The sequence below is a fragment of the Lissotriton vulgaris genome, chromosome 3_2 (assembly GCF_964263255.1).
Source record: "Lissotriton vulgaris chromosome 3_2, aLisVul1.2, whole genome shotgun sequence".
Lineage (NCBI taxonomy): Eukaryota > Metazoa > Chordata > Amphibia > Caudata > Salamandridae > Lissotriton > Lissotriton vulgaris.
In genome coordinates this window covers 3,571,045-3,586,190 of record NC_141690.1, presented here as the reverse complement: position 1 = coordinate 3,586,190, position 15,146 = coordinate 3,571,045, and positions in this window count along the sequence as shown.

Sequence of the window (15,146 nt, the reverse complement as noted above, 5' to 3'; positions counted from 1 at the left end):
CCAGGACCTATTTTAATGTTTATTTTAATATCATTTTTAATATTATTCTTTTTGGACTGGCTTTAGGATCTTATTTAATTTAGAATCCTTAAGATTGATTTTTAATTATGATTTGTATGTAATAGTTTTTAGTAACTAATCTTATATAATACATTTGGAAATTGGTATTGAGTTTAGCATCATCGACCTCCTTAAAATAGTACATGACGGCAGGGCACATTTATGGGGTAATTTTTACGTAGATAGAATATAAATTCTTAATTTTCAATGGCCTCCAATTTGTCGGTCATCCGCCAATTAGTTTTGAGCGCTGTAGACTGGACACACCCAAAATTGTGCTGGTAATTTGTGGCCTCAACAACTAGGCCACACATTTAATACACATAGAATGGCGTCCACAGTTTCTAGTCCAGTTTTCAAGGCCACAGACAATAGGCACCCTCCTCCTAGGGACATCAAGTCAGCAATCTAGTCTTTGATGCTATGGACTACAGGCGCCATTTTAGGTGGATTGATTCTGCAACATCATACTATAGTGTTTGGGGAGCCTATTGAGGGTCCACTGACTTGGGTATAGGATGTGCTCACCCTGCCCCCTTATGTGTATTTTTTTTAGACGTGTAGGCCATGCAGTAATCACAGCCTTATTGTCCTGAGCCTCTATTTTCTGTCTGTGGTTTCCAAAAAAGAGGACGTGCTAATGGTTTCCTTTTTAGTCCTCGAACAGTCCTCAGACTTGTCCTGAGGCCGTCCACGGACTAAGAAGGTTAAGATGTACCAAAAATATAATACTTTAAGCACACCGGGCGCCTTTGCCCACTCTGCTTTTCTGTAATGAACACACTATCTGTCTCTGTGTGGTAGAAGGCGCCTGCATGTTTAAAGAGAACACAAACGGCTTGTTTGCAGTAAATACTTTACCAGCAAAAGGCCATTTCCTTCCAGCATTATTGTGATACTACAGATTAGAACAGGTAATAGTCATCAAAATTTGAAATGAAAGAAAAAGCAACGTTGTCAGTGTTCACCACAAAAGTACAATTTGTAAATATGTTACTGTAGCTGAGATTTAGTTCTAAAAATAAAACTTCAGAACAGACAAATTTTAATAGTAACTTGTTTTTAAAACAGCTCTTCATAGCACACTGCTATCCAAGAGTCACAAATAACAGGTGTTAGGCCTGGCATCTTTTGGAGTGGTCTCCCCTGACTTTGTGGCCTCCGACCTCCTGTTTGGACCTTGTTTTGCTGGCTTAGGACTTTGAGTGCTTGACACTAACATTTAGTGCCAAAGCGCTGTGCTTGTCATATACATACTGGAGATCGGTGTATACATGATTGGATGATTTGAGTTAGCTGTAAGTCCCATGTCCAGTGGTAAGACATATGCCTAGGGCATGTAACTCAAATGTTCCTCCTTGGGCCTGCAGCACTGGTTGTGCCACCCACGGAGGTAGTTCCTCAAACATGCCACAGGTTTTCCATGGCTGGGCCTGTGTGTGCAGGTTACTGTTACTCTGCTTGGCATTTATGGTTTAAATCGTTTATTGATTTTAAAAGAGGAGACAAAAAGACCACCAGCTCCCTGAGGACAGTGCAATGAAGACAACAAGTTTCACAAATAATAGCATCACCAAAATAAGATGAGCGGAGCGAGTCTGTGGGAAGAAACAATAAGTAGGAGTAGAAAAGAAAACAGGACAAACAATTGAAACCCAATTGTACCTCCCTCCACCCCCCCCCCATTCGTCCACTAAAGAAAAGTAAGAAAGAAAAAAAAAACATGAGCGCTCCAGAAGTCAGCGTGGTTGCTTGCGCAAGGAATTAGCTTGCAGGATTTGTGTATCAACAAGGCAAAGAAGTCCGAGATATCGGGGGCATGTCAGTTCTCGGAATTCAGCAGTAAGCAAGGTCAGAAAGGGTCGCCACTGCTCTGGAAACTGGGACCCTTTGCCAGCTACGGTGAGGGTGAGCTTTTCCATCCCCAGTACCTGCCAGAGCCTCTGTAGCCATCCGAAGTGTGTTGGGAGCTGGGTGGAGCACCAGTATGCCAGAATATTCTGAGTGGCTGCGCCCAGTGCGATAGCAATCAACCGGACCCTCCTAGACTTTAGGGGATATGTTATGGGATTGGGTGAGCCCAGGAGAATGTATGCAGGAAATCGCAGGAGTTCTGTTTCAAAGTGGCTGTCTACCTCATAAAGTATGTAGGACCAATATGGTTGGATGCAGTCTCAGCCCCAGAGAAGGTGCCTGAGGGTGCCCACCTCCGAGTCCCCGCAGCCTCTCCAGTACAAGGCACTCTGTCGAGCATCGAAGCGATGAATGCGCTCCAGCGTGTAATACCAATAGGTGGCTACCTTATTCAGTGTCTCAGTGAGTCCTGTGTGGTATGCTGCACCCTATGGTATATGCCATCCCACTCCTTATGGCTAAGTGTCCGTCCCAGTTTCAGCTCCCATCGCATTCGGCCAGGATTGTAGGTGAGAGTAAACGTTGTTAATAACTGTTTATATAGATCGGAGATGATCTTTTTATCAGAGGTGCGAGTGATGACCCATTTTTCATGGGGGGTCAAAAGGCGCTGGGCGCCCGGCTTGATGTGCGGCTGAAGCGCCCAGTGCCTGAGTTGAAGGTAGGGTAGGCGTTCCGATTCAGGGATGCCATTGTGTATCTTGAGTTGTGGGAATGGAATAATCCCTTCTAGGGTAAAGAGGTGGCCAAGGGATCGACATGCGGTGGGAAGACAAGCTGCGAAGGCCCTGCCATGATGAAATTCTGGATTATTGAGTAGGAGTGTTAGGGGGGAGGAAAAGGAAGTCAGGGCATGGATAGTGTTGGTGCGATCCCAAGCCTCCATAATCCTGCACTTGATGTATGATACATAAAGATTGGATGGGCTATGTGTCTTACGAAGGAAGGAGATGCCCTGTAGGGTCATAGCTGCCAACGCCTGGTCTTGAAACAACCAGTGTTTCTCAGATTCAAGGCGATACCATTCTACTAGATATCGAAGTTGTGAGGCATAAAAGTAGAGCTGTAGGTCTGGGACCCCAACCCCTCCCTTCTCCTGTGGGAGAGCTGCAATCTCATGCTTGAGCCGGGGCTTACGGCCCTGCCAGATGAAGTGTGCTAAGTCAGCTTGTGTTTGTTGAATCCAGCCTGATGGAGGGCAAAGGGGAAGGGTCTGGAAGAGATGCAAGATCTGGGGGAGTACGGTCATTTTAGTGGCTGCTATTTTGCCTAGCCAGGATATGGTGTGGTGCTTCCACTGCTTCAGTTCCTTGCGGATGTGTCCACGAAGTTTGGAGTAGTAGCTTGTATGGTAGGCCCTAATTGAATTCCCAGATATGGGATCGAGGAAGTTGACCATTGAAGAGTGTGTTCGTCCTGCGAATGAACTAAAGTGGTCGAGGAGAGAGAAATGTCAAGAGCAATTGACTTTTCTTGACCTTGACACCGGAGGCCCGTGCAAAGCAGTGCAGCTCAATGAAAAGGGCACGCATCGCGGAGATCGGACTAGAGAGGGAGAGCAGGATGTCATCTACATACAGGCTGATGGTATGGATATCCCCTCCAAATTTGATTCCCGTAATAAGGGGATGACGTTTGATCCGTAGAGCAAGCGGTTCCATATATAGTGCAAATAGGAGGGGGGAAAGAGGGCACCCCTGTCTAGTGCCTCTGCCTATAGAGAAGCGTGAGGACATCTGACTTTTCACACGAACTGTTGCCTTGGGTAAGCGATAACAATTGAGAATCTGAGTGCGTAATTTCTCACCAAGGCCGAATCTTTGCAGGACTTGCTCTAGATAGGCCTTTTCAACGTCGATGGCAAGCAACATGTACTCCCCTGTTGTGCGTGATGCTTTCTCAATCAAGTGGAGGACTCTCTTAGTGTTGTCGCTTGTTTTCCGTTGCGGGATAAAGCCCGCCTGATCCGGTTCTACCAATTGGGGCATATATGGTGCAAAACGAGTTGCGAGAATGCTAGTGTAGAGTTTAATATCTATATTCAGGAGGGAGATCGGTCTATATGCGCTGCAGTACGTTTTATCTTTCCAGGGTTTTGGGATGACTACAGTTGATGCTTCCAGCATCTCCTCTGGGATGGCCCCATCTTTTGCAAAGGTGTTAAATAGGTCCCGCAATAGAGGGGCAACTTGAGTGCAAACGGTTTTATAAAAGTCTGCTGTATAGCCATCTGACCCAGGTGACTTGCCAAGCTTGAGGCGAGAAATAGCTGCTATAACTTCTTGCATTACTATGTCCCTGTCTAGATTGTTGGCTTGTGCTTTGTTAAGAGCGGGTATTTGTGCTGCCGCTAAGTAGTCATTGCTATAGTGTGTGTCCAGGGTGTCACCCGAGTAAAGCTTCACATAGAAGTCTCGGAAGGCTTCCACGATTGCCGCGTCATCTGTGGTGAGCTCGCCCCCGGCAGAGCGAATGGTTTGTACGCCCTGTCGCTGCCTGACTTTCCGCAGTTTGTGGGCTTAAAGGCGGCCACACTTGTCGCCCCCGGTGTAGCTGGAGTGACGGAGACGGAGAACCACGTATTCGGCCCGATCCTGGCCAAGTGCTGCGAGCTGTTTCTGCTCCATGCACAGTTGGCGCCAGGCTCTGGCAGCTCCAGTGCGCTGGTGCATCTGCTCTAACTCAGCAACTCGCTGAGTAAGCTCAGCTCGTTTGCGACTATGCTCTTGGTTATTGGATGTGGATATGGCTATAAATCCCCCCATAGCCCCGGCTTGAGGGCTGTCCATTGTGTCACTAAAGAGGTGTCTGAAATGGCGTTGAGGGTAAGATAATTCGCAATAGCGGCCCTAATTTGGTGGAGGCCCGGTGAAGCAGTGCGTCGCGCAGTCGCCAATGTCTCACTGGTTGCCGTGCAGGAGGGAACCGAAAAGAAGCAATGACCAAGGAGTGATCCGATAGGGACGCTGTCAGGATCTCGGAGTCAGTTGCCAGCACTTGTAGTGGGGTGGAACTAAGGAGATAGTCTAGTCTAGCCTATGTTTTATGAGCTCCCGAGTAAAAAGTATAGGCTCGGCTGTGGGGATGGAAGTGGCACCATAGATCGATAAACCTCAGGTCTTGGAGACGAGACAGCCCTGTTGGGGAAAGAGCACCAGCCGGGCTCGTTCGTTATCACGAGCGGTCGTGAAGATTTTCAAATACTAAATTCAGATCCCCACCCAACAGCAGGCGCCGTTCCGAGTTAGCCGTCGCCTCAGTTAGTGCGTTATAAAAAGAAATGTCTTGCCCCTCATTGGGGGCATATACAGATCCTGCTTTGAAGGACACTCCAGCTACAAGAAACTGATATGTGAGCAAACAACCCCTGATCTCAGCCTCCTTCTGGAGCACCTTACCTTGAAAGGATCGGAAATCAAAAATGGCAACCCCGGCTGACTTAGTAGAATTAGAGGAGAACATCTGTGTAGGAAAAGCGCGCAATTTCATCCTGTGGAGGATAAGATGTGTCCCCTGTAGAAGGCAAATGTCAGCTTTGGAGTGTTCCAAATAGTGAAGGACAGCCCTGCGTTTAATTGGGTTGTTCAAGCCACATACATTAAGTGTTAGAATTCTAAGAGGTCTATGTGGCATCTAGGTTAGAAAGAAATGCAAGCTATGTCACATCATAAGCTGTGATACGGGCTAAGGGATGAAAGACTCTAAGAAGGCATTCCATATCAACTGATAGCTGGTCCGCAGAGCGAAAAAGTGAGTTTGACAAGGGGACCCAACTCAAAGAACCCCAAAAAACCCCAATAACAAAGCCCCAAAACAACATCCAGATGGGGACAGTTCGAACAGTTAAGGACTAGAAATATTGTCCATCATTCCGAGATGACCGGTCAGACAAAAAAGTGGGGTCCATTGTGTGACCAATAGGAGGAGTACCACCCCACCCACCGCTCGCCTAGGCACAGTGAGGGAGCATGCAAAAGGTCCAGAGACCCGCTATTTTCGTTTGGTGCTTGGACCCTCCCCTGCAAGGGCCTCTGATACAGCAGTAAGGGCTGCCTACTGGCTCTTGGCTATTTCTGATTTGTGTGGTTTTCTGGAACGCCTCCGTCTGCATTGCCACTGCCATCCCGACTGGGATATCTCGGGCCTCGACCTGGTGCTGTGTTCATTGTCGTCTGCGCTCGGTAGGGCGAGGCCCAGCAGTCGGCAAGAGTCTATACGTGAATCAAGCTGGTGGAGTTTGTCAGTGTAGCGGAAGATAAGTTGGAATGGGTGCCCCCAAGAGTACGGAATCCCCTTCTGTTGAAGGTGTTCAGTCACTGGGCGGAACTGCCGGCGACGTTGAAGTGTGATATAGCACTGGAGAGTGTCCCTGGAAGGAGATGGGTGAAGAGATCTCACCTTAGTGAGGATGGCTTCCTTGGTCTTGAAGTCCTGAACGCACACCAGAATGTCTGTTGGAGGGGAATTGGGTGCTCGGGGCGACCCAACCCTGTGTGCTCGGTCTAGGACGATGTAAGCATCATGGGAGTCACCAAGTATGTGATGAAAAAGGGCTTTGGTAAATGTGAACAGATCTTTGGTGTCCTCTGCAGTTTTCATCCCACGGATCCTAATGTTGTGTCTGCAGGACCTGTTTTCCAAGTCCTCCAGATGTATTTGGATGTCTAATTACTTCCTGTTGAAATATGTTCAGCTCGGTCGAAGCCATGTCACTCTTCTCCTCTAAGGTGGCCACCCGATCCCCAATTTCATCCAGATCCCTTCGTATCTCCTTAATCTCGCTGCAAGTTCAGTTTTTACCGATTGAATACCCACCCTGAGGGTGAGAAACAGTGACTCCAGAAAGGCTTTTGTTATAGGTTCGTCACCAGAAGACGCAGACAGTTTAGGGGCCTTGGCTTCGGGGGCTGCAGCTTTAAGGAAAAATGGTTTTTAGAAGTCAGAGAATGGGCGCACTGCCAGTATGGAAGCACTATAGGATATAGTAGAAGGTGGTGCAACTGGGTGAGTGGACAACCATATAACCACTCAATGGAGAAGTCAGCAAGCTGTACTAATCCAAAGCAAAGAAAAAAGACATACCCTATGCACACACTCGGTGAGTATAAGAAGGTCACGATGTGGCAATAAACAAATTAACAATTAAGTGCAGAGAAACAACTGTGAAACACAAGGTAATATACAGTTGGTACAAATAAATGGACGTATATTGGCAAAAAAGTCTTGGTCTCCTTGTTTAATATATCACAGCTTGAGTTATAGGTTCGTCACCAGAAGACGCAGACAGTTTAGGGGCCTTGGCTTCGGGGGCTGCAGCAGCCATGTTGGGGATGGATTGTGAGCGACTAAAAATGTCCTTCAGAGGTTTCACCTTTTTTGTCCTGGACGTGGACATGCTCTCCTGCTGCCCTAAGGCCTGTCACTGGAGGGGACGTTTGTCAGTGGGAACACCGCTGAGCCAAGAATGTGTTAGGCAAGCGATATGGCAGGGGTCCCAGGTGCCCTGTGCAACCCGTGTCCGTCTACTGCAATTACACCTGGGCCCTCCGAGTCGGAATGCAAGTTAGGTGTCTCAGAGGGAAGGCGGGGTTGCACCACAGCGCTCGTTGATCCCTCTGTGCTCCAGTGCCTTATGGAGTTATCGCTGGGAGAAGCGGCTGGATAGTGGTGAGAGGAAGCGAGGAATGGGGCACCAATTAGCAGGCCAAGCCCAGGGGCAAAGTCACAAGTCTATGTGGCCCAATCCAGCAGTATACTCCTAGGTTGTCTCAAAGTGCGCGGGATCTGCGTACTGAGCAGTCAGTTGTCGTCAGCATGCAGAGACTGCCTTAACTGGAAATGGGGCCCCCGCCGCACTGCTGCCCGGAGCGTACTGTGGTAAATAGTTTACCGTATCATTTTTCCATATAATTACAAGTTAAAGAATAGCTCAATCAAAAATAAGAGGCAGAGTCCGGGGTGTCCGAGTCTTACGGGCTTTAATTTAGAATGACTCGAGTCAATGGAGATCTATTGCATCAATACAAGGGTTCGGGGGTATAAGCAATGATGGCAAAAAGATGTCCACGATTTATTAACAGTACATGACATATATAGTAAAACGGTGCAATAATGTTGAATACAGTAGGCGTGACAAGTGAAATGTATATGATAAGAACACATGTGCGTAGCAAAAAGGCGTGAACATGGGTGTGTACGGAGGCGTGTACTGTAAACGTCACAAAAACGTGTCATAAGTGGGTGGATACATAGAAAATTCTTGCAGAGTCAGCTGAAACCTGTGGCCTGAATGCGTGCGCAGCTAATATGACGTGTGATTGACGTGCATCTGAAAGAAGCTAAGGGTCTGACTTTTAACACTAGTAGAAGAGACATAAGTCTGGCATGTCAGATCGACCTGTTCCTATAACATATCTGATATCTTGTGTTTGGAGGAAGTTTAATTTGGAGCAAAAGGTCTTTCGGGCAGAGGCTATTCTATACTGAATGTATGCGTGTCTAGGTGCAAATGCGTGGAGCCAGGGCCTACCATGGTAACGGGAGCAATGAATTACATGAGGAGGACAGGAAGGCTTGGCCCTTTTCTCTGCAGCCGGAAAGATGTTTACCTATATCACTAGACAGGAATGTGTTTTCGAGGAGGTTGAGCTGGCTACGCTGATAACTTGAAGGCAAAATACTGTTTTTGGCAGGCAAAGCAGGCTGAGCCGGGCACCACTCGCTTGGCAGGGAGTAAGGCAGAGGTCAGGGATACATTTCATGTCCACGTTGCAGCTGTTGGAGACAGAGACAGAAAGTGGTTCAATGGCAGGAATCAGGGCCTAACTCGGCAGAGCCAGGAAAACGTGAAAGTGCACTATATAAAGACGGTGGCACGGCATACTTAGGAACTGAATTGTCAATCCATTTATGGTGGAACTGATAGAGGACATGTTAACGTTGGACGCAAATGTATTTGCGTCTTCAAATTCGGTTGCGGAGGGAAATTACATGCACTTTAACTCGTACATGGAGACGATGGGGTACTCGTTAGGGGACATACCTGACCATAAAAATTTCAATTACCTCATTCCCTCCTTGTCCCCTATGGACCCATTAAGATATATCTATTTTCATGAGGCCATCTATCTGTTCGTATAACATCATCTGTTCATCTTTCTTTATTCGGGAATGGGAATGTGAACTTGAGCTGGGAATACAAGCTGTGGCGCACAAGCCGCAAATCGCTGGCCCACATTGAAGACATAAACAACAACTGAACACAATGGCCAGTATAATCCCTAGTAATGACAATAGCTTCCAACCCCAGGCAGTTATTACACTCCAGAACCACCCGGACCAAGTCCAGGAGCCTGGATTCTGGTGTATCTGATGGGCAATTTCGTGAAGTCTGGTGATGGCCTTATAGACTGAAGGCGCGTTATTAGGAATAAACACGCAACAACTGGATCCGATGACTCTACAAGCCCCGCCCCTATCGGCCAGTATGACGTCAAGGACAAGGCGGTTCTGAAGAACAACAAGTCTCATAGCAGACTGCTCTTCTGTTAAGTTGCCCAAAGCTGAAGTAGTCTCATTCACTACTGCTTCGAGAATTCTGGTTAATTTGCGTATCAATTTACTATTGGAGACTGTGCCTAAATAGGGAAAGAATCCTTTATTGAAATCTGTATATTGTTCCCATGCGGTTTCAGTAAGATCAACTAATGGAAGGTCTCTTTTGTGCCTTACAAGATTGAGGTGGGAATTTCTGTGATAATCAGATGGAGCTAGGAAAACTGGTGGCAATAAGAAAGCAATGAAACAAGTACCATCCCAGTCTAGAGGTAAACGTACATAAGCTGTATGACCACATATGAAATAGGAATGTCGGGAAGCTTTGAATGTGGACTTGCCTTCATCACTGAATTCGACCACAGTAGTGCAATCACTATGGCCTAGATGTACTGAACCATTCTTTCTAACGCATAATACACCTTTAGCTGGTAAAACTGATATGGATGGCAAGTCTGGACTAGTTTCTGACTGAACATTTAGAATCATGAGGTTGAGTGTAAAATTGCCTAATCCATACACTTCATTTTCTAGATCGGTCCCTGTCATTTGTGGAAGACCTTCTTCATCTGGAAAACATGCTTTGTTCATGACTGTGTTCAGGTTCCCCCATATCCATTTGCCTTGGGAAACCTTGGATTCAGTGTCTAAAGAGGATATTAAACTAAACCATGCACCACAGGAACCATTATGTGTAAACGGGTAAGGAAAGAGAGGCAGAGCTCCCTTGTAGTTCTGATAGGGAGGGAGTCGGCCACATATCCAACAATTGGTGGCATTGTTGATCTGGTGAGAATGGTGTAACATACGAATGAATGTATTGTTGCGCAGCGCAAGTCGATAAGACAGTTCGTGTGGAGGTAGTTCACTAAACGTGTGCTCTGCAGTGTCATTAGGAAAAGAATGTGTAATCGGAAAATACATGTACAACATCAGGCTGATGCCAATTAACGTAAAACTCAGGAAAAACATAACAATCAGGGTGCAGATGCACCTACTGCGGAGATTTTTACAGTAACGATTTCCTTTCATGATCTCCTGTCTATCTCTCTCTCTATTTGGGTCTAACTTGTACATTGTCAGAAACTGCCTAACCGCTTCACCCAGGAGGGGACTTAAACAATTAAACTGTCTGACTTACTAGACCTCAATTTCTGTCTGTACTCCTCTTGGGGAGTTTTCTCTCGAAGGGGGAGTTTTGTATCTGTCTCTGGTATGTGAGAGTTCTGGGAGTCATGGTTTGGCGGAAGTCCATGGAATCTTTTCACGTGACTGGAGTGTACCCAGCCCTTCCTCCCCTCCAGTTTAACAGCAGTCCTGGTTGTTAACAAAACAATCTTCGGCTCCTTCCAGCGGGGCTCCAAAGGGCTCGTCCTATCAAAGTTCCGGACTACTACAATATCTCCCGGGACCAGTGCATGTGGCTTCACCTCGGTGTTGTCTGGGAAGGCTGCTGCAACCTGTGAACGACATGATTGTAGTGAGGACATCAAGGAAGCAAGGTAATCTGTCAACATAGTACTTTCAACATCAGTGATTTTTCTCGGCAGAGGCGTCCCCCACATATTAGGAGGGCTACCGAAGACCACCTCATACGGGGATAGCCCTGTCCTAGAATGGGCTACCATTCTCATATAAAACAGTGCAACTGGCAATGCTACTATCCAATCTACGCCTTTTTCTTTACACACTTTTGCAAGGCGAGTTTTCAGAGTCTGATTGTGGCGCTCCACGAGACCTGCTGCCTCTGGATGCCGGACACAATGAAACTTCCACTGGTACCCCAACAGAAGCGAGATCTGCTTCATAAGTTCAGACGAGAATGGCTGACCGTTGTCTGAATACACGACACGGGGCAAACCGTATCGAGGGAAGAATTCACGAACCAGCTGCCTGGCAGTGGTCGGGGCAGTGTAATCTGGAACGGGATATGCTTCTGTCCATCGGGATAGGGCACATACAACTACAAGGACATATTTGAATCCTCGGCATCTTTCCATCTGGATATAATCCATCTGGAGGACTTCAAAAGGATAGTCAGGAGGATGAAATCCACCTTGTTCTACGGGAATCCCTTTTCCTGGATTGAACTGACAACAGATCATGCAGGTACGCACTTTCTGTTTTGCTGCTGCTCGTAAATGTTTATTGAACCAGAGTTTCTGTAAACTGTCTAACATGGCTTTTTCACCTAAATGTGCTGGACTATGTGCAGTATTGATGATAACTTGAACCATAGAGTCGGGGAGGAACCATGTGGTCTTTCCCCTCGTCATCCAACCCTGTTCGGTCTGGACCCCTCCTTGTTCAGCCCATTTCTTGATTTCGTCTGTTGTAGCATGTGTCTGTATGTCAATGACATCTAGTGCGGGGTCCCTGACTGTCATGCAATGTGTCAGTGATGATACGTCAGTCTTTGTTACATCAGTCGTATGAGTATGAGTCTGTGCTGTATGTTTCGCTGTCCGATCTGCAAAGTCGTTACCCTGGGAAATCTTGTCTGTTACCTTTGTATGTGCTTTACACTTCATGATGGCTATGGCTGTAGGCAAATGTATTGCCTCCAACAGTGCTTGAATGAGGGGACCATGCTGGATTTTGGCTCCGTGAGAGGTCAGGAAACCTCTCTCTTGCCAGAGGACACCGAAGTCGTGTACGACTCCGAATGCATAACGTGAATCTGTGTATATGTTTACTTTAAGGTTCTTGGCTCGTATACAGGCTTGTGTCAGAGCAATGAGCTCTGCTGCTTGGGCTGACAGGGTGTCAATGCGATGTGTTTCCATGACTTCAGTTTCAGTGGTCACTGCATATGCGGCCACTAGCTCTCCTGTACTTGTTCTCATGCATGAACCATCCACATAAAGTGTCAGGTCTGGATCGGGTAATGCGACGTCTGTCAAGTCTTGTCTGGGTTTCGTAACTGTGTCAACTACATCTACGCAGTCATGTGGAGTAGGATCTGTTGTGCTTGATGGTAAAAGTGTAGCAGGGTTCAGTGTATTACAGCGTCTGATTTCTATGTGTGGCTGGAATAACGTCAGTTCATAACCTGTCAGTCGTGCTATAGTCAAGTGTTGGGTCTGTGTTCTGTTTAGGAGAACCTCTACAGAATGTGTAACCTGTACTGTCAATTGGTGTCCCAATACAATGGAATCACTTTGTCTGATTGCTAGAGCTGTTGCTGCAACTGACTTTAAACACGCAGGCAAGGCCTGGGCTACTGGATCTAACGTGCTCGAAAAATAAGCACATGGTCTGTGTTTGTCTGCTTGAAGCTGAGTGAGAACCGACAACGCTGTGCCATCGCGTTCTGTGACAAAAAGTGTAAAAGGTTTGCTGTAACATGGTGTTGCTAACACTGGTGCTTGACATAAGGCTTTCTTTAATTCGTCAAAAGCTTGTGTATGTTCTTGAGTCCAAGGGAGGACAGTCGAAGATGCTGCCTCTTGTGTTGTCAACTGTATGAGTGGTTTAGCTAGAAATGCATATTGTGGAATCCATTGTCTGCAATAAGAAGTGAGTCCAATAAAGGCTCGTACTTCTTTCTGTGTCTTGGGTTGTGGTAGATGTGCAATTAACTGTATACGATCTGGCGTTAACTGTCTCCCCTCTTTAGATAACAAGTGCCCAAGGTATACCACTTTCTGGGCACAGAATTGTAGCTTCGAAGGAGACACCTTGTGTCCCTTGTCCGCCAGGAAAAACAAAACGGTCAGTGATGCTTGTTCACATTCTGGTTCACTTCGGGCGGTGATCAATAGATCATCGACATATTGGAGCAGGGCAGTATTGGGAGGCATGTGAATATTGTCAAGTTGTCGTTTCAATGCTTGGCTGTAGATGCTGGGGCTTTCTGTGAATCCTTGAGGGGCGCGTGCAAATTTGAAGCTTCGGCCATTTAAACAGAATCCGAAAAGATACTGGCTTTCCGGATCAATGGGGACACTAAAGAAGGCGTTCTTGAGGTCTATTACAGTAAAGAACGTCGCTTCTGAATCAATAGCTGTTAATAATGAAGAGATGTCTGGGACCACAGGGTACTGTGGTACAATGCATTTATTTAACTCTCGCAAATCGATCACTAATCGATAGACTGGAGGTGCATTCGGATCAGTGCGTTTAAGAATCGGAATGATAGGGGAATTACAAATATTGGAGTCGGTTTCTACAACCACTCCTTGTGCAATGAGCTCGTCAACGATTTTCAGTAAAGCCACTACAGCATCAGGTGGTAACTTGTATTGTCTGATTCGGGGCAGTATAACTCCTGGCTTGAGTGTAACACGATATGGTGTAATGTGCATACAACCTACATGAGTGGGGGTTTGTGCCCATAAATGTGCAGGAACATTCTGTAACCTGGAATCAAATTCTCTCAACACATAATGTCCCTTAAATTCACGAAGGAACAACCTTACTCCTTCCGGAGAACAACAAATTACAGCTCCTAGAGCTTTCAGAGTTTTTATACCAAGCAAGTTTTCTGGACACGATTTCGTAAGCAGTAAGTCAGTAGTTCGAGATAATGGACCAACCGCAAGGGGGACAGGTTTCGATACTTCGTTAACAATAGGCTTTCCTGAGAATCCAAGGGAAACATTCTGTGAGCCTGAGAGGGGTGCCCCTGGAACCTCTTCATGACTGATAGTTGTTCGGCTTGCCCCTGTGTCAATCAAAAACTTTCTATCCTTCCCTAATACCTGACTATGTACATAAGGACCCTCTTGATCTACAGGAACTTCAATAAGAGGCAAGCCAACCTCCCTCTCTAGGCTGTTTCATGTGTACTGCTGATAATCGGGGTAATCAGATTGAGCATACTGGTACATCTGCTGTGTGACATGCTGAGTAGCGGCAATGGGTTGGGGCTGTGGTACCGCTACAGTCTGTTGTGGAACATGCATAGGTTGTACATTTTGCGGAACATGTTGTTGGACCTGATCCTGTCTGGGCGGACGCGGTCTCTCTTTGGTTTTACCTGTAGCGATATTGTGTTTCAGAACTGCACAATCGTTTACATAGTGACCTGGCTGTTTACAATAGTTACATGTCCCTTTAACGGGAGCCGCCGAATTATTTGACTGTGTCGCGCCTTTTTTCTGACCATCTGTTGGAACTGACTGAGCAACTAGCATTTTCATTTTCGTGTCTTTCATACGTCTCTGTTCGTGATCATGTTCCTCTCTAATTCTGTTCTGGTGGTATTGTAACATTTGTAGCATCTGGGATGGCGTATTGGCTTGCCATGTACTCTCGACTTTCAATACACGGTTCTTAACCTGAGGCAGAGAATTCTCGACTAATTTTGACACAAAAAGGTGTGGATATGACTCGCTACTTGTCTTCAGGCCACTATTAATAATAAAACATTTCTCGAATCTGGAATAAAAATCACTAGTGTCTTCGTCGTTATTCTGTTTACAGGCTGAGATTGCATCCCAATCCTCCTTTTTAGTTGTTAACAGTCTAGGCAAAACCTGTACCAATAAACCTGGTAATGCTTTAGTTTTCTCCCCAAGTCCTAAACCCGGGGTTCGACCAGTTTCCTCGGTTTCTAATTCAGCCCAATTGATCTTTTTATCTCCCACCTCCCATTCTTTTTCTTTTAGTTTCTC